A 27,118-nucleotide genomic window follows, 5' to 3' on the forward strand; every position below is an offset into this window, starting at 1 on the left:
TCAGACAAAAAAAAATCTTTGCTTCGGTCCAAGTATTTGTGAAATCTAAAGTTTTCTTTTTTTTTTTTTTTTTTACTGTAAATGAAATAAAAATATTAACTGCTTTATCATTGTGCACATGATTACAGTTCTTTAATCAAGGTTTATTACCATGCAGGTTGCTAAGACATACTCAGAAATCTCTGAACAAACCTGTAACCCCACTGTTTATCTAGATCATTTGTAAATGAGTTAACATTTTTTGCCCCAATTTCTAAATAGATTTCATATTCCATGATGATATTTCAATTATCTCATACATATGAGACATTTTCACAATTCATGTTTTGAAACTAGTTTTGACAGATCAAACTTTACAGTTTATTTAGTGCTCAACGGCAGTTGTGAGCTAGTACAACTGGAAACTGCAAACAAACACAAATAGAACAAAATTCAAAAGCCAAATTGGCAAGTATATATTGCTGAGAAAAGTGTTAGGACTTAGATTGGGATAGACAATTTTAAATTATGGTGTTTGTGCATAAAGAACATATAATGGAAACAACTGCAAAGGGTATAAAACAATATACTGATATAAAGGCTGTATTTCATATAGAGGGTTGTTGTAAGTGTTCCAGAAGATTCTAGAAAATCCATGAAGAATGGAGTCTTCATGAAGGGGTTTTCAGTTGGATCTTGAAAAATTACTAGGTTAAACTCCCAGTACTGATCATTACTGGAGTAGCCAACTATTTGATAAGCATAATCATTTGTCTAAACCAAGGCCTACATATATACTTTTTCTGTTGCTTGAAATGATTTCCTCCTCCTCTCACCCACTTTGCTTGGCTACCCCTATCTATCATTAAGATATCTCAAAATAAGTGCCACTTTCTCCATCTCAAATCTCTTCCAACTCAGAGTAGACCAATTCCCCATTATATCCTCTCATTATACCCTGTATTTTTCTTTTGTTCTACTTATCAAATCCACAATTAAAGTCATGGTATTTTCAATAGCTTCATATGCATGTGAGAGCTGGAGAGTGGAAAAGGAAGACTGAAGAAAAACTGATGCCTTTGAATTGTGGTGTTGGTGAAGAATATCGAATATACCATGGACTGCCAGAAGAACAAACAAATCTGTCTTGGAAGAAGTACAGCCAGAACACTCCTGTGGTAGTTAAATTTGTAGGTCAACTTGGCTGGGCCTGGTTGAGTGGCTGGAAAGCTGGTAATAGTTACTCCCCATGATGAGACTGGCAATCAGCTCCATGGTGGGATCTACCACAAGTGGCTGAGAAGCTGCCTTAGGAATGTGGTCTGCTTCCTGTATATAAGGAGAAGCCTTGGGGATAGTCTCTAGTTTATGGCATGCTTGAACCCTGCATGTAGCCGTGGCATTCATAGTTGAGAAGCCTGCCATGTTCTTCTGAACTTGGAACTTTCAATGGTCTTGAATGAATGGCCCTCCATGTGGTTTGGTAACATTGGAACTGTGCCATTTTACTTGTCAACCTTGAGGCCAGTGGTGAAGCCAAGGTTGACTGCTTTCACCCAGCCCCTAGAGCCTGGCACTTTGAACTCAGACTTAAAGCCTCTAAACTGTAAGAGAATAAACTCCTGTTTGTTGAAGCCATTCCATTTGTGGTATATTATTGTCAGAGTGGTACTAGGTAACCAGAACAATTCCTTAGAAGTAAGGATGGTGAGACTTCATCTCTCGTGCTTTGGTCACGTTACCAGGAGGAACCATTCCCAGAGAAGGTTATCCTGTTTGGTAAAGCAGAAGGTCAGCAATAGGACCCCCAAAGAGATGGATGGACACAATGCTGTAGCACAGGGCTCAAGCATACCAACAAGTGTGAGGATGGCTCAGGATTGAGCAGTGTTTGTTTCTGTTGTACATAGGGTCACTATAAATTGGATCAGACTTGGCACCACCTAACAATGACAATAACAACAACAATGAAATGCATACTTACATAGTTATATTTTAATATTTGTGTCCTTGCTAAAAATGTAGATTCCAAAGGGTGAGGATCAGGTATATTTTGTTCATTATCTACAATGTTGCCAGACACATTTTGAATGAATGAGTCAAGCACAGTAAACGTTGTGAGAATAAAGATGAATAAAACTTAGATTCAGCTTTGAAGAACACATAATATAACAATGAAGAACAGGTGTCCCTAAAACAGGTTAAAATTTTTATGGTCACCTTTTCTGGAAAAGTTTTATAATAAAGAATATTCAATGTAGAGAAGATTTATAGTGTTCTTGACTTGTGAAGATCACTTTGTCCCACAATACATATTCAATCCACCTAATATAAATCTGAATAGGTACAAGCTCTTCTTGCAGATTTTGAAGAATTATGAGATGAATGCCTTTGATGGAGTAAAGGCATGTGAAGCATAGTCCCCTTAAGATGAATTACAACCTGAAATAGTACTCTGGGGAGAGTGGAGAGACTGAAATTCAATTTGTTCTTTGATTTTTCCCCATCTCATTCATATGTAATTATTCTTGTCTTTTGTCTTTGGAATTATTGTTTTCTGTTTCACACTTTAGTTTGTTTATTATATAACAAGATTTGTAACTACCACACCAAAATAACTAGCAATTATAAGCATTTAGTATTTCATGAAGCAAAAGAGATAGCAATTAATGGGTTTTAGAACACTGGTGATTTTATTTTTAGACATAGTTTTCCTGACATTAATCACTACATGTAAGTTATCACACTATTTAGTGATAGTGGTGATAATTGTCTTGGATGAGAGAAATGATAATTTAGAAATACATTTGTGTGTGTGTGTGTGTGGGTATAAATATAAATGCCAAGTATAAAAATTATCCTTAATGAGGTCCTCAGAAGAATATAACTAACTCAAACATGGCTAACCATTATAATACAAAATGAAATTAGGGAAATCACTGTCTTCTCTAATTTAACAGAAACCTAAGAATGTGACTAAAATATTATCCATACTGTAATCTGAAATAAAAATTTGCTCAAAGAAGACACTCAGATTGGAGAGTGTAATTCCACACAATTATTGGTTATTTCTATTTTATCATACCAGAAACTTTGTTGCCTGTGGATGAACTAGATGTATAATATCAATACTACTGGTAACAGGAAACAGAGTTCAGTCATCAAATATTCCCAATGTAAAGTCTTAGGTCTTGTCTTTAGGTTCTTTTACAGTAAAGAGATATTCAACCAAAGAATACGCTCTTCCTTTTTTATTCAGATAGGTACAAATAACTGGTCTTTATCTTACTTTAAGTGAAACTGTATATCACATATGTAAACCAGTTGCCATGAAATCAACTCAGAATCAGGGTGACAAGATGCCTGCTGAAGTAGAACTGTGCTCCATAGGGTTTCCAATGGCTGATTTTCAGGAGATCAACTTGCCTTTCTTCTGAAGTGCTTCTCTGTGGAGTCAAACCTCCAACAGAGCTAGTTAACTATCTGTGCCACCCAGAGATTATCACATATGTGGGCACATATACTGTAACATATAATATTGTGCAGAGTTGAATCATTTAAGGATATATTCACCAATGAGTTATATAAAATCTGACTAATGATGGCTCAAAAATTTAATAATTTTCTTATTAAAATAATTCTGGAGGAAAAAAATATATGGTGAGTGTAGCTGCTAAAGGAAGTCATCAAAGAACAAGACTGCATCTTTTTATGTTCTGCCACAGTATGTGGTTTTCATCCCCACAGTCTCAAGGTGGCTGCTGCACGTCTAAGTAACACAGTCACATTCCAGAAAGGGGAAAAGGAAAACAAAAGGGATTTTCCTTATTGAGCCTTTATTTGGTAAGGGAGGCTTTTTCCACAGGTGTCATCTACATTTTGTTGGCCAGAACTATATCACAAATCCACCTCAAATTGCCAAGTAGACTGAGAATTAAGTATTTTGCTTTCCAGCCTCTTGGAAGAGGAAGACAAAGAGAAAAGGGGTTGAAATGGGTGTGGATTGAACAACTTAAGGGAATCTACTACAACTGTACTTAAGTTCTACACTTCTTAGATTTGCACTTGGCAAATCTGGTGCAAATGAACTCTTTAAAGTGCTAAAGAACAAAGATGTCTCTCTGAAGACTAAGGTCCGCCCAACCCAAGCCATGGTATTTTCAATCACCTCATATGCATGTAAAAGCTGGAAAATGAATAAAGAAGATCGAAGAAAAGTTGTTACTTTTGAGTTGTGGTGCTGGGGAAGGATACTGATTGTACCACAGACTGCCAGAAGAACTAACAAATCTGTTCTGGAAGAAGGGCTGTTGGAATGCTTCTTGAAAGTGAGACTGGCCAGACTTTGTCTCACCTACTTTGGCCATGTTTTCAGAAGGGACTATTCCCTAAAGAAGACCATCATGCTTGGTAAAGTGGAAAGTCAATGAAAAAGGGGAAGGCCTTCAGACACAGATTGACACAGTGGCTACAAAAATGGGCTCAGGTATAGCAAGGATGGTGAGATTGGCACAGGACTGGGCAGTGTTTCGTTCTGTCGCACATAGGTTGTTATGAGTCAGAACTGATTCCATGGCACCTAACAACAACAACAATAACAACAACAACACCCTCCTTAGAGAGGTCCTCATAACACAGGTACTCAGTAAATGTAGATAAATGATAACTGCTCTGGTTACTCTAGCTGCAAAACAGAGCACTCTAAACTTAGTGGCAAAACAGTAACTTATAATGCACTCACATATTCTGTGGGTCAAGAATTCAGAAAGAGCACAGTTGGAATACCTTATCTCTGCACCACGAAGTCTGGACTTCGGCTTGCTGTTATTGTTGTTAGGTGCTGTTGAGTCAGCTCCAACTCATAGCAACTCTATGTTTGTTTGTTTGTTTTGTTAGGTGCCATTGAGTAGGCTCTGACTCACAGCAATGCTATGTACAACAGAATGAAACACTGCCCGGTCCTATGCAGTGCTCAAAATCCTTGCTTTGCTCGAGCCCACTGTGTCAATCCATCTCATCGAGATCGTCCCCTTTTAAACTTACCCTCTACTTTACCAAGCATGATATCCTTCTCCAGGGAATGGTCCTTTCTTAGAACATGACCAAAGTAGGTAAGAAGTAAGTATGAAGTCTGACCATTCTCACTTCCAAGGAGCATTCTGGCTGCAATTCTTCCAGGACAGATTTGTTTGTCCTTCTGGCGGTCCATGGTATTTTCAGTATTCTTCACCAACAGCACAATTCAAAGGCATCAATTCTTCTCAGTCTTCCTTCCTTATTCATTGTCCACATGAATATGAGGCAATTGAAAATACCCTGGCTTGGGTTAGGTGAACCTTAGTCTTCAACATGACATCTTTGCTTCTTAACACTTTAAAGAGGTCTTTTCCAGCAGATTTGTATAGTGCAATACAATGTTAGGTTTCTTGACTCTGCTTCCATGGGTATTTTTTGTGGATCCAAGTAAAATGAAATCCCTAACAACATCAGTCTTTCCTCCATTTGTTGTGATGTTGCTTACTGGTCCAGTTGGGAAGATTTTTTTTTTTTTTTTTTTTCCTTACAGTATGGTAGAATCCATACTGAAGACTGTAGTCTTTGGTCTTCATCTAGAAGTGCTTCAAGTCTTCTGTTCTTTCAGCAGGCAAGGTTGTACCATCTGTATACTGCAAGTTGTTAATGAGACTTCCTCCAATCTTGATGCCATATTCTTCTTCATATAGTACAGCTTCCTGGATTATTTGCTCAGCATACAGATTGAATAAGTGTGCTGAAAGGATACAAACCTGATGTACACCTTTCCTGATTTTAAACCATGCACTATCAAATGACAACCTCTTGGTCTATGTACAGGTACCTCATGAGCACAGTAAGTATCCTAGAATTCCCATTCTTCACAACACTATCCATAATTTGTTATGGTCCACACAGTCAAATGCCTTTGTATAGTCAATAAAACACAGGTAAACAACTTTCTTATATTCTTTATTTTCAGCCAAGATCCACCCGACATCAACAATAATATCCCTACTTCCATGTCCTTTTCTGATACCAGCCCGAACTTCTGGAAGTTCCCTCTCAAAATACTGCTGCAATCATTTTTGAATTATCTTCAGTAAAATTTTACTTGCTTGTGATATTAATAATATTGTTTGTTAATTTCCACATTCTGTTGGATCACCTTTCTTTGGAATGGGCATAAATACGGATCTCTTCTAGCCATTTGGGCAGGTAGTTGTCTTTCAAATTTCTTGGCTTTAATGAGTAAGTACCTCCAGAACTACATCTAATATTAAAACAACACAGTGCATATTCTAGCAATTCCTGGTGTATTGTTTCTCACCAATTCCCTCAGTGCAGCTTGGGCTTCTTCCTTCAATACCATTGGTACTTGATCATATGCTACCTCCTGAAATGAACACTGAAAAATTCTTTTTCATACAGTGACACTATGTATTCTTTCTGTTTTCTTTTGATGCTTCCCACATTGTTCAATATTTTGTCCACAGAATCCTTCAATATTGTTAGTTGAGTATTGAATTTTTTCTTCAATGTTTTCAGGTTGAGAAATGGTGAGGGTGTTCTTCCCTTTTATTTTTCTAACTCTAGGTCTTTGCATATTTCATTGTAATACTTTACCTTGTCTTGTTGAGCCACCCTTTGAAATCTTCTGTTTAGTTCTTGTATCTCATCATTTCTTCCATTCACTTTAGTTACTCTTTGTTCAAGGGCAAATTTCAGAATCTCTTCTGACTTCCATTTTGGTCTTTCTTCCATTCTTGTTTTTTTAATGACTGTGGTGGTTAAGTTTGTGTTTCAACTTGACTGGGCCTGGGTGAGTGGCTGGGTAGCTTGTGGTAGCTATTCCCCATGATGGGACTGGCAATCAACTCCATGGTGGGATCTATCATAACCAGCTGAGTAGCTGCTTTAGGGATGTGATCTGCTTTCTGTATATAAGAAACAGCTTTCGGAATGGTCTCTAGCTTATGACACTCTTGAACCCTGCATGTAGCTGTGCTGTTGTTCAGCAGCCTGCCATGCTCTGCTGACCTTGGGACTTACAATGGACTTGAATTAATGGCCTGCTGTGTGGTTTGGTAACATTGGGATTGTGCCATTTTATTTGTCAACCTTGGGGTCGTTAGCCTCAGCAGCCAGCAGATGACTGAGTGAAGAGATGCCTCTAGTTTCAGTGGGCCAAGAGCAAGAGACAGAGCGGAAGCCCAAGGTCAAGGGACTGTCACAGAGCCCCTAGAGCCTGGCACTTTGACTTGGACTTAAAGCCTCCAAACTGTGAGAGAATAAACTCCTGTTTGTTAAGGTCATCCCATTTGTGGTATATTATTGTCAGAGCTGCACTAGGTAACCAGAACAATGACCTTTTGCTGTCTTCATATATGATGTTCTTGATGTCATGCCACAACTCATCTGGTCTTCAGTCATTGGTGTTCAATGTGTCAAATCTATTCTTCAGATGGTCTCTAAATTCAGGTGGAATACAATCAAGGTCATATTTTGGCTCTCATTTTCTTGTTTTAATTTTCTTCAGGTTCAACTTGAACTTGCATATGAGCAACTGATAGTCTGTTCCACAGCCAGCTACTGGCCTTGCTTTGCTGATAATACTGAGTTTCTCCATTGCCTCTTACCACAGATGTAGTCAGTTTAATTCCTGCATATTTTATCTGGCAAGGTCTATGTGTATAGCCACCGTATGTTGTTGAAAAAATGTATTTGCAATGAATAAGTCGTTGGTCTTGTAAAATTCTACCATGCTATTTCTAGTGTCATTTCTATCACCAAGGCCATATATTCCAACTACTGGTGATTCTTATTTGTTTCCAACTTTTGCATTCCAATCACCAGCAATAGTCAATATACGATAATTGCATGTTTGGTCAATATCAGACTGGAGAGGTTGTGAAAAATCTTCAATTTCTTCATCTTTGGCTTTAGTGGTTGATGCATAAATTTGAATAGTAGTAGTATTAACTGGTCTTCCTCATAGGTGTATGGATATTATTCTATCAATAACAGCATTGTACTTCAGGATAGACCTTGATATGTTATTTTTGATGATGATTACAATGCCATCCCTCTTCAATTTGTCATTCTCAGTGCAGATCATATGATTGCCTGATTCAAATTGACCAGTACCAGTCCATTTCAGCTCACTAATGCATAGGATATCAATCTTTATGTGTTCCATTTCATTTTTGACAACTTTCAATTTTCCTAGATTCATACTTCATACATTCCATGTTCCGATTATTAATGGTCGTTTGTAGATGTTTCTTCCTATTTTGAATTGTGCCCCATCAGCAAGTGAAGATCCTAAAAGCTTTACTCCATCCACATCATTAAGGTCGACTCTACTATGAGGAGGTAGCTGTTCCACGTTTGTATTCTGTGTGCTTTCCAAGCTGAGGGGCTCATCTACTGTCACTATTTCAGATAATGCTTCACTGCTATTCATAGTTTTCAGTGGCCAACTTTTTCAGAAGTGTATGGTCCAGTCCTTCTTCCCATTTGTATTAGTCTGGAAGCTCCACCGAAATCTGCCCACTATGGGTGACCCTGCTGGTGTTTGAAATACCAGTGGTATAGTCTCCAGCTTCACCACAATATGCACACCACCACAATAGGACAAACTGACAGAGGAATGGTGCCAACCTTATGTATGGTAGAACAAAACACTGCCTAATCCTGCATCATCTTCAAAATTTTTACTATGCTTAAGCCCATCATCACAGGCACTGTGTTAATCCATTTTGTTGAGGGCCTTCCCCTATCCCTATTTGCTGACCCTCTACTTTACAAAGCATGATATCCATCTTGATGGATTGGTCCAACAGCAACATGGCCTAAGTGTGCGACTGCGAGATGAAGTCTGACCATTCTCATTTCTATGGATCATTCTGTCTGTGCTTCTTCCAAGACAGAATTGTTAATTCTTCTGACAGTCCAAAGTATTTTCAGTATTCTTTGTCAATACCAACGGTGGGAGGATGCAAATAGCTGGGGGTGACTTAAATCACTTGGCGGTGTTGGAATCATCTGCAGGCTGCTGCCCTCACATGTCAGGCACCTGAACGGATGGCCTGAAGGCTAGGTTCAGTTTGGGCTATCGATGAGAGCAACTATACATGGCTGTCTCATTGGGCTTGGGTTCCTCCCAGCATGGCAGCTAGATTCTGAAAAAGAATATCCAGAGAGTAGATAAGCCAAGAAATTGAGACTGAAGTTCATGGCCTTCTACAACCTAGCCTTCAAAGTCACATAGTGATAGATGTGTAGAAGCAGCCACAAGCCCACCCAGATTTAAGGGAGTGTCCAAAGACACTCACATCTCAATAGAGGAAATGCTAAAGAATTTTTGGCTATTTTATGAAATCACCACAGTAACAATGATGGATTTAAATACAGAGCATGATTTTCTACGAGTGACTGTTCTTCAGCTTTCTTTTCTATGTTTCCCATTCCTACTGCACACTAAGAATATACTCCATTAAATCTATAGGAGAAAGCCTCTTTCCAGTGTTTGTGAAGGACAGGTTTTTTCACTCACTGAACCAGAAGAGAGCAAGTGGGGTTGAAGCTATTCCACCACTATATTAGCCTGCCATGGAATCTGATTAGTAAGCCCAGGGCACATAATTAAGCAATCCTGTCTTCACACTAACTGGTTGTCATGTAAAAATATTGTAGGGGTTTTTCATTAAGTTCTCTGAGTGTGGAAAGTAACTTTTATATTTTCCATGCAATTTGGAATGTATAACCTACATTTGTACCAAGGTAGACAGATGGACATTTAGATCACTGAAAAGACACAGTGAAGTGTGACCAGCACAACAGCAATAGGTAGAAGGAGGACACAGAAATGTACTTGCACAAAAGATACAAACAACAGAGGTAAATACTGCTACATGCACAGACTGCAATACCAATAACAACTAACAGTAGCTGTGGGTAAATGCATAGACAGGTGAGAAGGTCAGGTCTGGGGAGGTGAACAAGAATATACCCACAACCTGAGATTTGGCTGATGACGTTCTTTAAAAAAAAAAAAATTGCATTTGTGTGAAAGTTTGCAGAGAAAATTCATTTTCTATACAAAAGTTCATACACATTTTATTTCATGACATTGACTGCAATTCCCCACAATGTAACAGCTCTCTTCCCACTTCCTCCCTCTAGTTACCTCTTCCCTGTATCCTTCTTTCCTACGCATTCCTGCCTTCTGAGCTATCTCCTTGTGCAAATACCACCCATCTTTTCTCTCATGATTGATCATTCTAAGGAGTATATCTACCTGATGTAAATGTTCACCCTATTTGCCTGTTTATTGTTTGTCTGGAATGCATGGGAGTGAGTGCAATTCCAGACCTGATGGGTAGCTAGGGGCCATAGTCTTGAGGGCTGATGATACTTTTACATGTGTATTTGAGCTACAAAAATATCCATATATATTATAAAACTAACAATGGAGTTGCTTCTCAGTGACAACCAAGCACCTTGAGGGAGTGAGTCACTGGGCCTGTAGGCTCAGGACCATGATCTCTAGGGACAGCAAACTCAACTGGTACAATATAGTCTATAAAAATCTTGCTATGCATCCTACTTTGGTGAGTGGTGAGTAGGGGCTTAAAAGCTTTCGAGCAGCCTTCTAAGAAGCAACTATTGGTCTCCTCTACTTTGGAGCAAAGAAGAGTGAAGAAAATCAAAATGATATGGAAACAATTAGTCCAAGGATATGATAGACCATGAGAACCTCAGCCTTCATGAGCCTGAGACCAGAAGAACTAGATGGTGCCTGGCTATCGGTGTCAACCATTTGGGAAGGGATCAAAATTGGAGATCCTGGATAGAGTGGGAGGAAAAAAATGTAGAACACAATTCCAAAACACAAAAATGACCAGAATTACTTGTTGGATAGACACTGGGGCAACCCCTGAGACTACAGCCTTGGGTTATCCTTTGGGCTTGGAACTGGATTCACTATCGTGAATTAGCTTTCAGTCAAACAGTAGAAAGGCCTAGGAGCAGAACACCAATCCTAGGGAGAAACGCCCCTTAGATCACTCAACCATAAGACATCAGAAAGGCAACATTTGCATAGAGAGAAGGCTAGACAGACATGATTGCATATATAAGAAGGACACAAAGAAAGGGTAATCCCAGGGAGGAGAGTTTTTTTTATTGTTGGGGTTGTAATCAGGGCCGTGAAACCAAATATGCATGAACTATTGACAGTAAAATGAATCTGCTCTGTAGATTTGCACCCAAATCACAATAAAAACTGAAAACAATGAAAATAATAATAATAATAATAAAGACAGAGTGAAGTGGAACCAAAGAAGGTTCTTTTTTATAAGAAGCTAAGAGTGACATGTGGGTATGTTCTTTACAGAACAAGAAAAATATCATAATAACATTTCTGAGTAAATTAGGCCAATGAAGAACAATTTCAGGCATTAGATGCCATTTCTGCTTTCAAGGCCCTTAGAGTCATATTCCTTGCAGGAAAGTGCCATGCAACAGTCAAGGTGGAGAACAGATCAGTTCTTTATTTAATCCTGGCTCCAACACTTACTAGCCCTGTGATTCTGGACAAGTTCATATAGCTCTATTGCAGCTTGTATTTCTTATATCAGAAAATGAGGATAAACATGCCCACCTTAAACAGTCACTGTGAGAATGTTATGTATATTCTCCCTGGGATATTCTTGACTTCCTGAAATATCTTCCTTCTGCCTTTATTCTTAAGGATGGACAGTCTTAAAGAATCTGAAGGATATCAGTCATTCTTAGAAACCATCTGTGAGGCATCAAGGACTGGGCACCTAACTCTTTTGTATGCTCTCAAATAGACTTATACAGTCATAGCACTTAATGCTCAACAATTCCCTTCGAAAATTCTTATTGAAAAATGAGTATGTGCTAGGCAGTGTGCTAAGATCTGGAAATACAGCAATAAACACAACTGTAGGCACTCTGTCCTTGTGTTTTCTTCAAGCTACTGGGGCAAAAGAGACAGTAAACAAACAGCAAATAAGATGAAAAATAAATTCATGTGGTGATGATAGGTATGTTGTTGTTGTTGTTGTGTGCCATCGAGTCAGATCCGACTCATAGCGACCCCTCCTTGGGTTTCTGAGGCAGTATCACTATGGAAGTAGATTACCCAACCATCCTTCCGAGGAGTGGCTGGTGGGTTTGAACCACCAGCCTTCTGGTTAGCAGTCAAGTGCCTTAGGCACTAAGCTACCAGAGCTATTGATGACAGGTATAAGGACCTAAAAAGTACACTAAGAATGAGAGTGGCTGGTGATGAGAGGCTAGTTTAGGAAAGGCAAAGTAGAAAAATCTGTTCAAGGACAGGGCAGTTGAGTGGAAACCTGAATATTGAGAAGGAGCCAGACATGTCAACTCAGCACTGCACACGCACCTTGTGTGTATTAACTCATTTTATCCTCACGACAGATTCATGAGGTAGATATTCTTCTTATTTCCATTTTATGGATGAAGACACCAAGAGAGAAGGGTGAAGTACCTTGTGAAAAATTACACAGCTAGTAAGTGAGTGCTAGGATTCAAAGCCAGGAAAGCTTTCTCCAAAGCCTATACTCTCATCCATTTTGTTACAATTGCCTTTCATAAAGTATTGTCATTGCATTGACATAAACTTTTTCCTTGTATGATTCTTCTTCTAGACCATGGACTCATTCACGGTAGAGCCCAGCCTCAACAGTGAAGCCCAGTGGTTAGTACATCCTCAGTAAAGATTTTCACGTAATTGCATGGATGCATAAGTGCAATGAGCAAATTTATACGAAATAAAGGATCTCATTCAATGTTTAGCTCAAATACATGATTAAAATTTTAGTTCTTTCTCCTTTCCTTCCTCCCTCAACTCCCTGAGTTAGGCTCATATAGCCTACTGCTGTGCTCAAAACAACACAAAGAAGATGAGGCCACCTCTATGGTGTCAAAAATAAAAATAATAAAACAAAAGTCTTTTAATTTTTTAGCAAAAGATGAAAAGGATAACTTTAGTGAGCTCTGGGGGAAAAAAAAACATGGGAGCAAGAAAGTTGTAAAGAAATAAATTTCCTTACTACAGCGTAAAAATGATGACATCTTTGCTTTAAAGAAAAGCAATTTGGAAAACTTCCACACATACGCATTTGGGGGGAAATGTGGGAAAAATATGTAGTTAACTAAATATCTTTAATAGGCACTTCAAAGTCTTGAGCAACTAAATCATTTGCACAGCTTTTTGACTGATATCACCCCCCACAGATGTTGCCAAAACCACTTCTTGAAAGGTTTCAGCAAATTTGAAAAGCATATCAGTTCTGAAAATTTTGCATGAAAGAGAACTATATCTTGTACTTTGGATACATTTTTCAGTGTCAATATATCACTGCTTCCTGGCAAAGATGAAGTTGGAAGCAGTGACCTTTGTGGATGACTCCTCTTTTGTTAGATTTTTGCCCTACAGGATTTGAGGAGCCTGGTCGCAGGAACAATTAAAGACACCAGGTGGTTTTGAAATGCTTGGATGAGCTGTGTGACTTATCAAGGGCTGAATGTAACAATGGAAAAAATAATTCTTCCATGAAGCAAGTGAACATGTACAAAAGATGAATCAGCCAAAGTGTTCTCAGAAGTAACATTAGTGTTTCTGCTGTTGATACTGAGCTTGAAGGAAAGATGGTGAGCTTTGGAAGAAAACAAAACATAATTCTGTACATTTTTTTTTTTACCCAGTACCATGTTGAATTTATTTTCTTTTATTTAAAATGTGAAGTGTTACAAGTAAAAGTTTTGCAGACTTTTTTTCAGTCTGTGAAAGGTTTATCTTAAGTGATTTAGAGATTTACTGATTCTCTAAAAGATGGACCAAAAATGTGAGCACAGTTAACCATCTAGCTTTCACCCAAAGGATCTGAGAACTATGTATGTTTAGTCTGTATTATCAGCCCAATACTCACAACTGAACCAATAAACAACATCATGATAAATGGAGAAGAAATTGATATTGTTAACTTATTGACATTGTTAATTTATTCTGCTTGGATCCATAATCAACATTCACGGAAGCAACAGTCAAGAATTCCAACAACATATTACGTTGAGCAAGTCTGCTGCAAAAAAACCTCTTAAAATTTTAAAAAGCCAATATGTGTCACTTTGATGACCAAACTATTCAGTCACCTCATATGCATGTGAAATCTGGGTAATGAAAAAGGAAGACAGAAAAATAACTTTTGTTCCAATTATAGTGTTGGTGAATCATATTGGATATACGAATTGCCAAAGGAAGGAACAAATCAGTCTTAGAAGAAATACAACTAGGAATCTCCTTAGAGAGAGGATGGTGAGAATCACTTACTTCAGACATATCATCAAGAAAGAGCAATTGTTAGGACAGGACATCATGTTTGGTAAATTAGAGGGCCAAAGAAAATGAGGAAAACTTCAATGATATGTTTACACAACAGCTTCAACAATGGCTTCAACCAACCAACCATCATTGAAGAGGCACAAGACTGGACAACATTTCATTCTGTTATAATAAAGTTAGAGAACCGAGCCTGTAATATAATATTACAAAAGGAGCAATGAAGACAGAAAAGAAGCAATACTTCCTTCAGCCTAAATCCTCTGACAGTGAAAGTGGTAAAGAGATGACCGCCAGGTGTATAAGCAATTGCAGAACAAAAAGGTTGAGGAAGGGCAGCTGAAAGCATAAAATATAAAAGAAATGCTACTGATTTATTAGTGGGTTATAGTTACAAATGGTGGTGCTGTTGTTGTTGTTGTTGTTATGTGCTGTTGAGTCGGACCCGACTCATAGCAACCCCTTCTTGGGTTTCCGAGGCAGTATCACTTAGGAAGTAGATTGCTTCATCTTCCTTCCGGGGAGTGGCTGGTGGGTTTGAACCACCAGCCATCTGGTTAGCAGTCAAGTGCTTTAGGCACTACGTTACCAGAGTTCCCACAAATGGTGGTGCAAGCTTAAAATTCTAGCTTTACACATAGTGGATATTCCAGAAATTTTAAAGATTGACTTAAAGATTAGCCTGATGTGCTTAAAAGGAGTAGGGTTTCTCGTTTTATCAACTTGAGAGAAAGCGTATGGCAAAAGAAACCAACTTCTACAAACATTAAATACAGTTAATAGTGCCTAGAGTATCCTGAGGGAGCTCTGGTAGCATAGTGGCTAAGACACTTGCCTGACGGCTGGCGGTTCAAACCCACCAGCCACTCGACGGCACATAACAACAACAACAACAGAGCATCCTGAAGTATGTTAATGTGAAAGGGTGTGGCTTTTTTTCCTATTAGAAAATGCACCGTCAACAGCAGTATTCAGAGCCTCATATATGCTAACTGAACAGCAGGTGGCAGCAAAGGATGTTGTAAGAGAAACTGACTTCTACAAGGGTGTAAGTGAATCCTTTATTGACTGAGTTGGAATCAACTGAAGGACAGCTAATAACAGAAACAGGTAGGTGGTTTATTTATTTATTTATTTTAATTTCTGAGTAAGTCACACGATATAAAAAGAAAGCTATTGGGAAGATTGATAATGATAACTAAGTTTAAAGGCTTTTCTCTCGTTTTAATAACCTTTCTACTAAATGAAAGGATTGGTAGAGCTTACTGAAAATACAAGTATCCCACAGCAAAGCTTAACTAATCCTCTTACAAAATGGACATTCATGCTGAAGAGAGATTTTTGTAATAAGAAACGACATGCAGTATTTATCATTAAAAAATATCCTCAGACAAGTGTGGAAATGTGCCAGTTGGAGAGTGATTTGTCCTTTGGTTCAGAAACAATATTAATGGAAGACAAAATAATTTACAAGAAGGAAAGGTATAAGCAAAGGAAACATTAAAGCATCATTAGGCACAGATGGGCTCTTGGAAAATGTGGCTATGGCATAAGAGGAAAAAGCACAGAGCCTCTGGATATTTTTATAAATGTCCAAAAATAAGAACAATGAAAATATTACATGGGAAAGAAGGTGCTTTAATTGGGTAGAGTGGTGAGGTTAGTGGAGAAGGGAAAAATATTATGTTCTGGAATAATTTTAACACAGGGGCCCTACCTCTAAACAAAAACCAGAGATAATCCAACACAAAGAGCATCTTCTAAGTTCCTAAGAGAACCAAAGTGATAACCCTAGTGAACTAATTTTTGCAGAAGACTATACTTGCTGTGAAGGGGGCCTTGTGGCACACTGGGTAAGCATTTGGCTGTTACCTGAAAGTTCTGTGGTTCGAGCCTACCGGAGGGGACAAAAGACCTGGTAATCTGCTCTCAGAGAGATCACTGTCTGCAACACCCTACGGAGCAGTTCTCCTCTGTCACACTGTGTCACTATGAGTCGGATTTGACTTGACAGCAATGGATTGAGTTTGTTTATTTCTTTTCCCCCAGTGTGTTTAGCAACAGGTCTGGAGATTCCAAACCCTTCCAAAAGAAGGGCTTCTCTGTGAATCCTTGAAAAAGGGTTCATTTTCTTTCCAGTCACTTTTATGGATGGGTGGAAGTGGGGGTGGATGGCAGAATTACTGTAGTCAGACTGGGTCAGAATGGAGGCAGAATTCTCAAAGATAGTGTCAATGAGGGGGCAAAAAAAAAAAATAAGGCCCCACAATGTGTCTGCTGTTTACCACCACTACTACTGTTATGACTGCGCATACACTTGCATACACTCACTCACATAAACCAGCTGCAATTCCAGCTCATGGTAGCCTCATAGTCTCCGAGGAGAACTGTGCTCCACAGAGTTTTCAATGGCTGATTTTTCAGAAGGAGATCACATCTTTCTTCTGAGGCATTCTAGGTGGACTTGAACCTCTAACCTTTCAATCAGTAGCCCATAGCATTAACCATTGGCACAACCCAGGGACTTCTACTCACTCACAAACTCTTCATTATGTCTCTTATACCACTGAGTAAATTACCATACAATGGAAGGAGATTAATTATGGACTCTTGTGATTTGGCTTAAACAAGATGACACATTGAACATTTCTTTTAAGAAATCATGAAATATAAACCAAGTTGTCAAGGATACTATGAAAATCTTAAATATCAGCAAGACTTCAGAGCAAGTCCTTTGATCAAACTGGTACTTATTTACTAGGAAAAAATTCACAAGGTTGGAAAGCATAACACAGATAAGCCAGTTCTGAAGTTGCTGTCATGAATGAGGTATGGGGTGTGAGCAGTGTCAGTGCCTGTGTCTTTGAAATGTTCATTCCTTCAGTAACCTTAAAAATAAGTACTTCTTTATATATATATGTGTGTGTGTATGTATATATATATATGTATATATATATATATATATGTATGTATGTATGTATATACATGTGTATGGTGTGTGTGTGTGTGTGTATATATATATATATATATATATATATATATAGCCAATACTTTGCTACTTAAAAGGTCTTAACATGATGAATGGTGTTAAATGTAACTAAAGCAAAATTAAGTTCTGATTCTCAGTGAGAATGGATGAAGTGAAAACATTACAGTCTGTTGTTGTTTACAATCCCCCCCCCTTATCACAGAAGTGTTTCTGTTTCCTTTGAGACACCTCCTCTCTAATTGCTTCCTCCCAACACTCCTTCTGCTGATACCAATAATCACCAGCCTCCTCTGCTGAATTTTCTGTCACTGACACTGATATGATTCTTGAAAGAACTGAAACCCAGGATGAGTTTTAAAGATTTTATGCCAAGGCCCCACAAAGGGCAATCACAAGTCTCCAGTCTCCACTCATCACTTAGCCAGAGACCAAAAATTCAGCTCTTTATCCTTGCCCTTGTATCAATTAATTTGTGAAGACCATTATAAAACTGTCACAAACACCCTTTCTGGTTTGTAGGATCAGATTGGGTGGGGTCATAACCGACTGTCTGTATTTATATTAGCGTGCTATGTCAGACTTGTATCTCACCACTATATTTATGAGTTTTTGGTATCATGCAAAAATTTCTAGGAATGCTGTGACTACAAAAAGGTCACATTCCAGAAATCAATTTAAAATAATAATTATCCTTTAGGAGAATGAATGGAAGAAACAATTAAACACATATCTGTGACTTTTTCAGTGACATAAGCCTGTGTTTTCTTTAGTTTAGTTTTGTTGTTGTTTTTGCCATGGAGTCAGCCCCCGACTCATAGCAACCCCTCCTTGGGTTTCTGAGGCAGTATCACTATGGAAGTAGGATTGCCCAACCTTCCTTCCGAGGAGTGGCTGGTGGGTTTGAACTGCCAGCCTTCTGGTGAGCAGTCAAGTGCCTTAGGCACTATGCTACCAGAGCTCCTAGTTTTGTTTTAGGTTTATAAAATCATTACGTCTAGAAGTGTTTTAAAATGATCCAAGATGACTATTTTATTTGTTGAAGAAGCAAGCACAGCTTGATTAAAAGACTTGCTCAATGTGAGTGTAGACACATTAACTCAGTCTCTAACTTTGAGTCACCTGCTATATCTAGCCCTTTTTACAATTATAATTTTATGGATACATTCTTTTAATCATTTTTAAAGTTTTCTCTACTAACTATATGCTTACCTCAAAAATCCTATGTATTTCAAGATAAAATACGACATTAAAGCTCAAAGAAACGTTTTCTAATAATCTTGGGGGGTGGGGAATACCTTTGAAATAACATCTTCCAAGTGGTCTTGGGATAACGGTGAGCTGATGGTTTTCTAAGTAAAACAAGTAATCAAAAGATAAGTAAAAGTTAAAGCCAGTTAACTTTTGCACTTTCACTGTTACCTTCTAGTAGATTCTGACTCTTGGTGACCCCATGTGTGTGGGAATAGAACTGCACACCAGAAGGCTGGAGCTGAAGCAAATGGTTTGTGCTAGTCTACTACCCTAAAGGTTGTGGGTTCCAATCCTCCCAGGGAGGAGAGGCTTGAAAAATAAAGATCACAGCCAAGAAACTGAGATTACAGCTCAGATCTATTGTGTAACTCATAAATTCGTCATAAATTGGAAATGACCTGACAGCAATGGGTTCCAGGAATCTTGTAAATGATAGTTACTTTGTAAATTCCCACAAATTCTCAACTTTTTTTTTTTTTTCTAAAAAGACAAATTCACTGCCCTCCAGTCAATTCCGACTCATAGCGCCCCTCCTTGGGTTTTTCAAGGCAGGATCACTACAGAAGCAGATTGCCCAAGCTTTCGCAGCAGTGGCTGGTGGGTTTGAACTGCCAACCTTTTGGTTAGCAGTCAAGTGCCTTAGGCACTAGGCCACTGGAGCTCCCACCTCAAGCATTGTAGTGGTTCTTTATTATCTGGAGGAAGAACAAAAAACGTAGCCTGAGTTCCACCTGAGGAATCAGTGTGTCAGTATCCCCGAAGGTGGCCTTGGGTGTGTGTGGACGTGTGTGCGCGCGCAGACGCGCGCATTTAGAGTACGTATCTTAAACTCCCCAAATGAATCTAGTTGAGAAACGCAGACAAGAGCGTTTTTTCTAGCGCTTCAGCTCTCAGCCCTATCCCACTCTAGTCCGCTAAGGGACAGTATCAGACCGCTCAAACTCAGACGAGCCTCCGCGGCGCCTCTTACCTTTTGGTGGCGGTAAGGGGCGCTCTGGCTCCGGAATTGCTCCTTGGACACGTCTCAACCCCTTTAAACCGAGACTGAACCACAGAGAAGGTGTTCATTTGGAAGTCAGCTGAGAGGGAAAAGATGGGGAAATTGCACTTTGTGCCATTTATATTTCTGAGAGCTGGCGGGCACTGAGCTAAACAACAATATCCCCCAAGCTGGCTTTTCGGAGCTTTTGACCCACTGCAGTCCTGTTCTGTTCTCTTTTGGACTTGGGAAACTTAACTCCCTGCTAGGAGAAAGTCCGGGCCTGGCGGCAGGGTGGGGTGGTTTACGGCTCCGGATCTTAAGCAGTTCACTGTTTAAATAAATCTTGGTGAGCAATGGAGACTACCTCCACATTAATCATGTGTAATTAGCGTTATAAACCTCGGCAACTCAAGAATCACTAAAGACAAAGCTTTATGCAAATGTACCCTTCGCCTGCTACCCTTCCCCCTTACACAGATCCTTTCTCTCCGCTGGCCCCCTTGATCGCTGACACCAGAGCAGTCCGAGAGCCTATTTAATAACATGGCATATTGGATATCTTAAAATTAATTACAAGGTTCTTGACTTCAGAAAATAAAAATAAAAAAGGAGAAGCCGAGGGAGGGGAGAAGAGCGTGCAAACTCGGCTATTAGAAGGATTTAGCATCCGGGGAGTTAACACCTGCTCATTAAGTACAGAACCCAAGGTGTGGGGAAATTTTAGGGGCTGGGAGGTAGCGAGTTCTCCAACCCGCTGCTCTTGGTGACCACACTTGTGGTTGGGGAGCTCTTCCGGTAGGAAGGGACAGTCATCCTTTTTGGCCCCATTGGGCTACACTCTGCCCTCCAGATACGCACCTTTCCCCAACCAGGAGTCTTGAAGCGAGCAGGAAGACTGAGAGTCAACATTAAGAAGATTGAGGGTTCCGAAGGTGAAGGAGAGTGTAGGGAACCCCAACACACAGTCTTTCCTTGCAAATGTAGGGAATGGTGCGTCCCGAGGCCAAGGTGCGCGCCCAGCAGCGCACACACGCTCGAACAGACGCGGAGTCTGCCTGGCCCTGGATTACCTGCTGTGTGTTTACTGTTTCAGAGGGCTTTACGTGAAGCGAATAAATTTTTACTTGCTCCCAGGGACCAGCTTGTTGTTTTATGGCATGTACTTATTTAAAGCCTCTTTTGTCAATGTTGAAATGGTCCAAGCTCCCAAATACTGTGCAGGGCTACGAGCTGGGAACAAGCTGAAATGCAGTGAGCATCATTGGCGCAGCAAAATGCGGTGGAGAGACAAGCCTTATTCTTTTCTAGTACACACACACACACACACACACGCACGCACGCACCCACTCAAACACACCCTGAATGCTTGCTTTTCTTTTTCACAAACCAGAACCTCTCTCTCTTTTTTTTTTTTTTTTAATGTTTTATGCAGTGGGCTAGGGGAATGCAGTCTAAAGAATTATACCTGAAATGCTGCAGGCATTGACAAATTTCTGCAGAAACTGTATTCTGATTAAAAACAAGCCTCAATACAAATCTATTTATTTTATTTCCATCTGTATCCGCTTAGGGGTTATTCCTCCGTCTTCTGGCCCCTCCTTCCAAAAAGGTAAGCCAATGCTATGTACAAGCTATGATTTGACTCTTTTAACCCGTAATAGCTGTCCTCTGGGTACTTTGTTTACCAAATGAAGTAAGAAGGAGAGGAGGCTTAATTTAACGGAACAGCTGAGCTGTATAAATACAATATTCATTTTTTAAAAGTGAAGTGGATTTGGTTTACGCTGAAGAACAGTAATTCAAACAGCACCTATCTGCTCCAGATAGAGTAACTATGCACATCTATACAGGCAAGTTTGAAATTGAGAACAAAGCTTTGATTTATTTCCTTTCTATCAGTGATTAATGCCCCTTAATTAGCTAATCTCAAAGCCATTATTTACAAGCGGGGCAGACAAAGGGAAAACTGATGATCCAACATTTATGTCAGTTTGAAATTTTGAAACAACAACAAAAATAACTGCTTTATTTAGAGAGGGGTCCTGAATATTTTAGAGGACTCTAAAAATAACAAAGAAACCAAAAGAAAAATGTATTTAAGACTAAATAAAACAAAATAACCAGAAACAAATAAAATTTAACCCCTGAAACGATGAGCCCCCTTTTCCCCCTCCAGAAATTGCTGCCTGGAAAATGTGAGAAGGTAGATATTGAAAGGGAAAAGAATATATGCTTTGTATTTTTTAATCCTTCTGAAAACTGAAAAAAAGTTATCAATTTCGGTATGGGTGGAAAGCATCTACAGTTGAGTTTTCCAAAGTTGTTTACAGGGAAACGATTTTCGCATTTGAAAAAACAGTTTTCTTCTAGGACTTGTCCAAGGTGAGTGTTCAGGACTGGGCATCAGGATTGAGTTTCAAGAAATGAGAGTCTCTAAGACCCACTGTCCAATGGATAGTAGGACGCCCGGAAATTTCTCTTCTAACCCTGATCTCCAAAAGACCACTCTCTCTGAGCTCAATGTCAAGTAACCCCTAAAACTCATCCCTGAACAGACTCCTGGAGTTTTCCTGGAGGAAAGCCAGGACAACGGTGTTTCTTGGGTGAGGGACTGTTGGAACCTCCTTCCGGGAGGGTTGTAGCCAGTGCTGGAGAATGAGGACCCCAGGACTGGAAGTCTAGGGCAACTGGGGAGCAGGCCGAGGCCACACTGTTGGTCGCCACAGACCACTTAGGTCATCTCCATTGTGTGTCGTTCTCTGCTCTCCTTCAGAGCTCACAGTGAAGAGAGCGACTCACGCCCACTCCGCACCCCTATAATTTTTCTTCAGGAAAATCTGTTCATTCACCGTGTCTCGGTTCCTTTGTGCACACTCAGGAATAGAAAACAGCCCGAGAACAAGATCTGGAGAAGTGTTTCTAAACCCGACGTGGGCAATCTAAAGCGTACAAGAGTGGAACTCAGGAGGGCCTCGAAAGCCCTCCAGTGTAAATGTTTAGGAGACAAGCCTTAGACTCATCCGCTGGCTCTTGAAACCAGGACCTGGATGGAAACGCAAGAAGGCCTCAGGAAACCGGAGCTTGCCCTTTTGGCAGCAATATAATGTGTTCCCAAATCCCTTCTAGGAAGAAGGCAGCAATGGCTAGGGAAACCCCCCGGGTCTAGAGACTGGGTGAGAGAGGGAAGGAAGGTTTTGGGAGCGGGGTGTGTGTGATGTATTGGGGGATAGGAAAGGGAAGGTAAAAGGAAAGAGGGGCGCGAACAAGGAAAAGCGAGAGGATATGGGTCCTTTGTTTGAAAGAACCCACATCCTACATCTTGGGAACAAGGTCATCATTAGCGCTCTCACCCGGAGGAAAGAAACCTTAGAGAAAGAAATGAACAGAGAACCCGCACCTCCTCGCCTAGTTTATTTAGCTTTCCTTCGTGTCCTCGGCCTCTAGGTTCCTGTCGCCTGAGCGCGCCTCCTCTCCCCCTCCCTAGCCACTTCAGCACAAAGCAAGGGCTGAGAGGGGAGGGAGGGGGAGAGTCGAGAGGAAACCAGCAAGCTTTTCAGGGTAAAAAAAAAAAATAAATAAATAAATAACTGCGCATCCAGATTACCAACACGATTTCTCCATTTGCATCGACTTATTTGGAAACAGTTGTGGGGGTGATAATTTTGCCCGAGAGATTAACTATTAAAGTCTCAAAAGTTCCAGATGATTGTGGAATCCTGCTCGTAAAAATAGGGACCCCCCCCTTTACTGTTTATCTCCTCCTCCCTTTTCCTAAATGAAACTCCTAGGGTGCGCTTTGGTTTGGGGACTGAGGGCGTGGTAGGCGGACAGCTGTTGAATCCAAACAAAGACTCCACTGGATCTGACCTCGTTTGGGGTTCCATCTGGGAGCATTTTTCATCTCTTTCTTCCCATTCCAGTAGAAAGAAATGAATTAGGAATGGGGTAGTCGGAATTCTGTGTTTATGACGGCCAAACTGAGTAGAAAAGAAAACTCCAAGCAACAAAAGGATGATTGAGATTTGGGGACTGAGTGTGCAAATTTGGAAACAAACGGAACAAACCAGGGAGCTCTGGGGATACCGACCCTCATACAGTGTTGACTCTTGTAGCTGGAACGTTTTCTCTCCCTCTCTACTTCTTTCTCACTGATCAAGAGAGTTTTGGCTCCTATCTCACGATCTGCGGAAGAAACCTAAATAAACCCCAGGACGTTTGGAACACAAGGCTTGGTATCTGCCTGAAACTAACAAAGCTCCCGTAGCGCCGGTCAGCCTGCGTCTTTCTCTTCCTCTCCTTTTCTCTGTCTCTTTCTCTTCTATCTCCTTCAAGCTAGCCTTCCTCAAATAGCGCGCAACAGCTAGTCAGCCTTCCACCTGCAGGAAGGATATTGGTGGTGGTGGTGGTGGCGGGAAGTTTTTTTTTGTAGCGGAGGCGGGAACCTCTGGCAAACCCACCTGCGACCTGGTAGCCCCCGCCCCCCCCCAATACATCGGAGCCAGGAGCCAGGGAGGCTTGGCTCAGCCTGAGTCACTTTCGGTTTCTCTTACCTACCAACGCCTGCTACCCCTTTCTTCTGTCCCCTTTCAGCTCAATTCCATCCTTGGCAGTTTGCAAAGCTCCACTAGTCTTCAGTTGCATGGTTTAAAAAGGGGAGAGTGGGACGATTGGAAAGAGAAGGAAGGATCCACTGGGTTTTTCTTTTGTAAATTTTAATTTTATTGACACGTCCTTGAAAGGTTTGTTTTGGTGTAAGGAGAGGCTGCCAATTCCAAATACAAACAGACGGACATACTGTGTATATCAGATGTTGGGAATAAAAATGGTTTATTGATTGAAATAATAGAGGCATTATTTTGATTTGCCTTGACATGAACGCTGATTTATAGAGCTCTTCCCTCCATTGATTTCACCTTGTAGTCCAGACACATGGAAATGATGAAAATCTCACAAAAACGCACCTTAGTGCTAATCAAGACTGCTCGATGCACGTTATAAATCTGATATTATATTTATTGCTTATCTTTATTCGTGAGGTTAGTGCCCGTCCTAGATTGTCCCCTTTCAAAAAAAAAAAAAATTTTTTTCAGATGCATCTGTTTTCACTTTGCACTTTCAACGGGCTGGAGCGGACAATAGTGTGAAAAACATCTGAAAATATGAGGCGACAGAGCGGCATGTGTGTTTCATTTCGGCAGTGTTAGGGGAGAAAATAACAAAAGAGAGACACACACACACTGCCCAGGACCACAGCACAAAGGGGGCGCTGACCCAGCGCTAACACAAGACAAATTAAAGAAAGGAGCACAGCGGAGGAGGGGCTGGGGCTGCGAAGGGCCAGGCAATTTGGGAAGAGATCAAGGAGGAAGGATAGTTAAAAAATTGGACTGGGGCGGGGGGTGCGAGGAGCAGGGAGAGAAAGTTAAGTGCCCAGGACTGGTACACAGTCCCCCCGAGGCTGGGAAGAATAGGCTTGCTTAAATCACTCTGAGTTTTCCTTTACTGCATGAAAAAAGAAAACCAACAATCATAAAACCTCCAAACAAAAACTACTAGCCAACCAAAACCAAAACCTAGTTAGCCTCTGTTTAATGTTGCAGGGACACAAGAGACCCCCATCTGGCACCGGAGTCAGGCTGTTAGCTGGGGACAGGTAAGAGGGCTGGTGAGGTTTGGGGTTGCCCGAGGGAGATCTTTTGTCGGAAAGAGACAGTGTCTTTTGGAGACTTTAAAAGACGCAGGGGCACAAAGGCAAGAGTGGGATTATGGACTATCAGCAGATACCGGGTGTCCTTGTTGTTGCCCTAAAGATGATTACGTTAAAAATATAAATAAAAGGCCAGTTGGCAAAGGGGTGAAAGATTCAACAGCACCCACAGCATCAGAGGGTGCTGCTTAAGCGCGGGAGCTCAGGAGCTGGGCGACCGCTTCGTAAGGGTCGGGCCTGCGGGCGCGAGCCGAGTGCTCTAGCCCGCGGTGCGGGAGCCTCCCAGCCGCCAACAGCGCCGCGGAACCCCGGCGGGAGCCCTGAGAACCCCCCACCCCGGGACAGGCGCCCGCAAAGTGCTTCCGTACTCGGGCCCTGAGGTGGGGCCTGGGGACAAAGAGATGGCGTCTGAGCAGCAAAAGAGGTGCCCCGGGCTCTGTTCCACGGTTCCACGTCTCTGCCTCTGTTTCCCCTCGGTGCCCAGGACCCATCTGTAGGAGAGAACAGCTGGGGCGTGTCGCCTGAGACCCTCCACTCCGGAAATGCTGAACTCCCCGGCGCCGAAGAGAGATCTTCGGAATCTGCTTGATTTCCAGACACTTTATTAATTTCTTTTAATTCATTGCTCAACCTATTGCTGCTGCTGGCGGAGGAGACCCAGCCTTTTAAGGCTCCCTTTACTCCCCGCAGGGCATCTTTCCCCCGGACGCCGGCCTCGCTAACCGTGGGGGCAAGAACGAGTTTTCGTCCTTGCACACAGTCTTCACTCGAAGTGGCCAGTCCCATCCAGAAGCTCACCTCCGGCAGTCGCAGAAGTTCCAGTGCAGTCGTTTAGCTGTCCTCTGGCAGGGAAAGGCTCGCCTTCCTACTTGTGAGGCTGCCTCTGCGGGCGAGTCCCACGATAATTGCACATTTCTCTACATTTAGTCCTTAGGAGATTTACAAAGCACGCTTTCATTTGTACATCTTCTGCCGACAGCCCCTTTGAGTTAGAGAATTCTGTTTCCTCTCCCCCTCCACACACGCACGCACACTCATACTTTATATTTTTAATAAATGATCTTAAAAATCAAAACAAACCTCTGAATCAGTCCTTTCAATTTTATGCTCCATCTCCTCTGTGTATGTGTTAGATTCTCTCTGCCAATCGATGCAAGAGTGTTTGGGGGCATTTGCAATTACCTTTGTCACTTGTCACTCTGTGTGTATAGATTTTACATATCATTTGTTTACCAAATCAGTTCGTATTTTCTCAACCCAAGGTTCAGGATTTGTGTTCCTAGGTTAATTGCTCAGTAATCAAAGAATAGAGCATTTAGGGGAGCCCCCTGGTGCAAAAAGGATCAACCTACATTGAACCAATCCAGAGTTTGTGACAATTTGGGGCCTTCTGCAGGCTCTGAATGTACTCAAATCTCCCTCTTTGTCTTTATAGGATTTTAAAATACATATACCATAGCTTGTAGGGAAGGTGAGTGCTTAATGTCCCCTAGTCTCTACCTTCAGGCATTACAAGATACTTTTAGCCCAGCCCAGAGCAACTGTGTCTTGTTCCGATATTCCTGGTTGCGGATAATTTGTAGTCACATCATCAGTTATCCTGGTGACATGATGCCTGCCTGCCTTTTGGTCTTGAATAGTGTGGATTTTCTTACTGGGTCTTACGGGTATATTGATTGCTTTTCTAGATTAAGCCATGATTCAACAAGTTTGAGTAATATAGAGCTTGGGGGTGACCTAGCATTACCCTGATTAAAATTTACATTGTAAGACTTATTTTTGTTTTTTAATTAGTGTTGG

The sequence above is a fragment of the Orycteropus afer genome, unplaced genomic scaffold (genome assembly GCF_000298275.1).
Source record: "Orycteropus afer afer isolate SDZICR_OR568_19922 unplaced genomic scaffold, OryAfe1.0 scaffold00277, whole genome shotgun sequence".
In the NCBI taxonomy this organism is placed as follows: Eukaryota; Metazoa; Chordata; class Mammalia; order Tubulidentata; family Orycteropodidae; genus Orycteropus; species Orycteropus afer.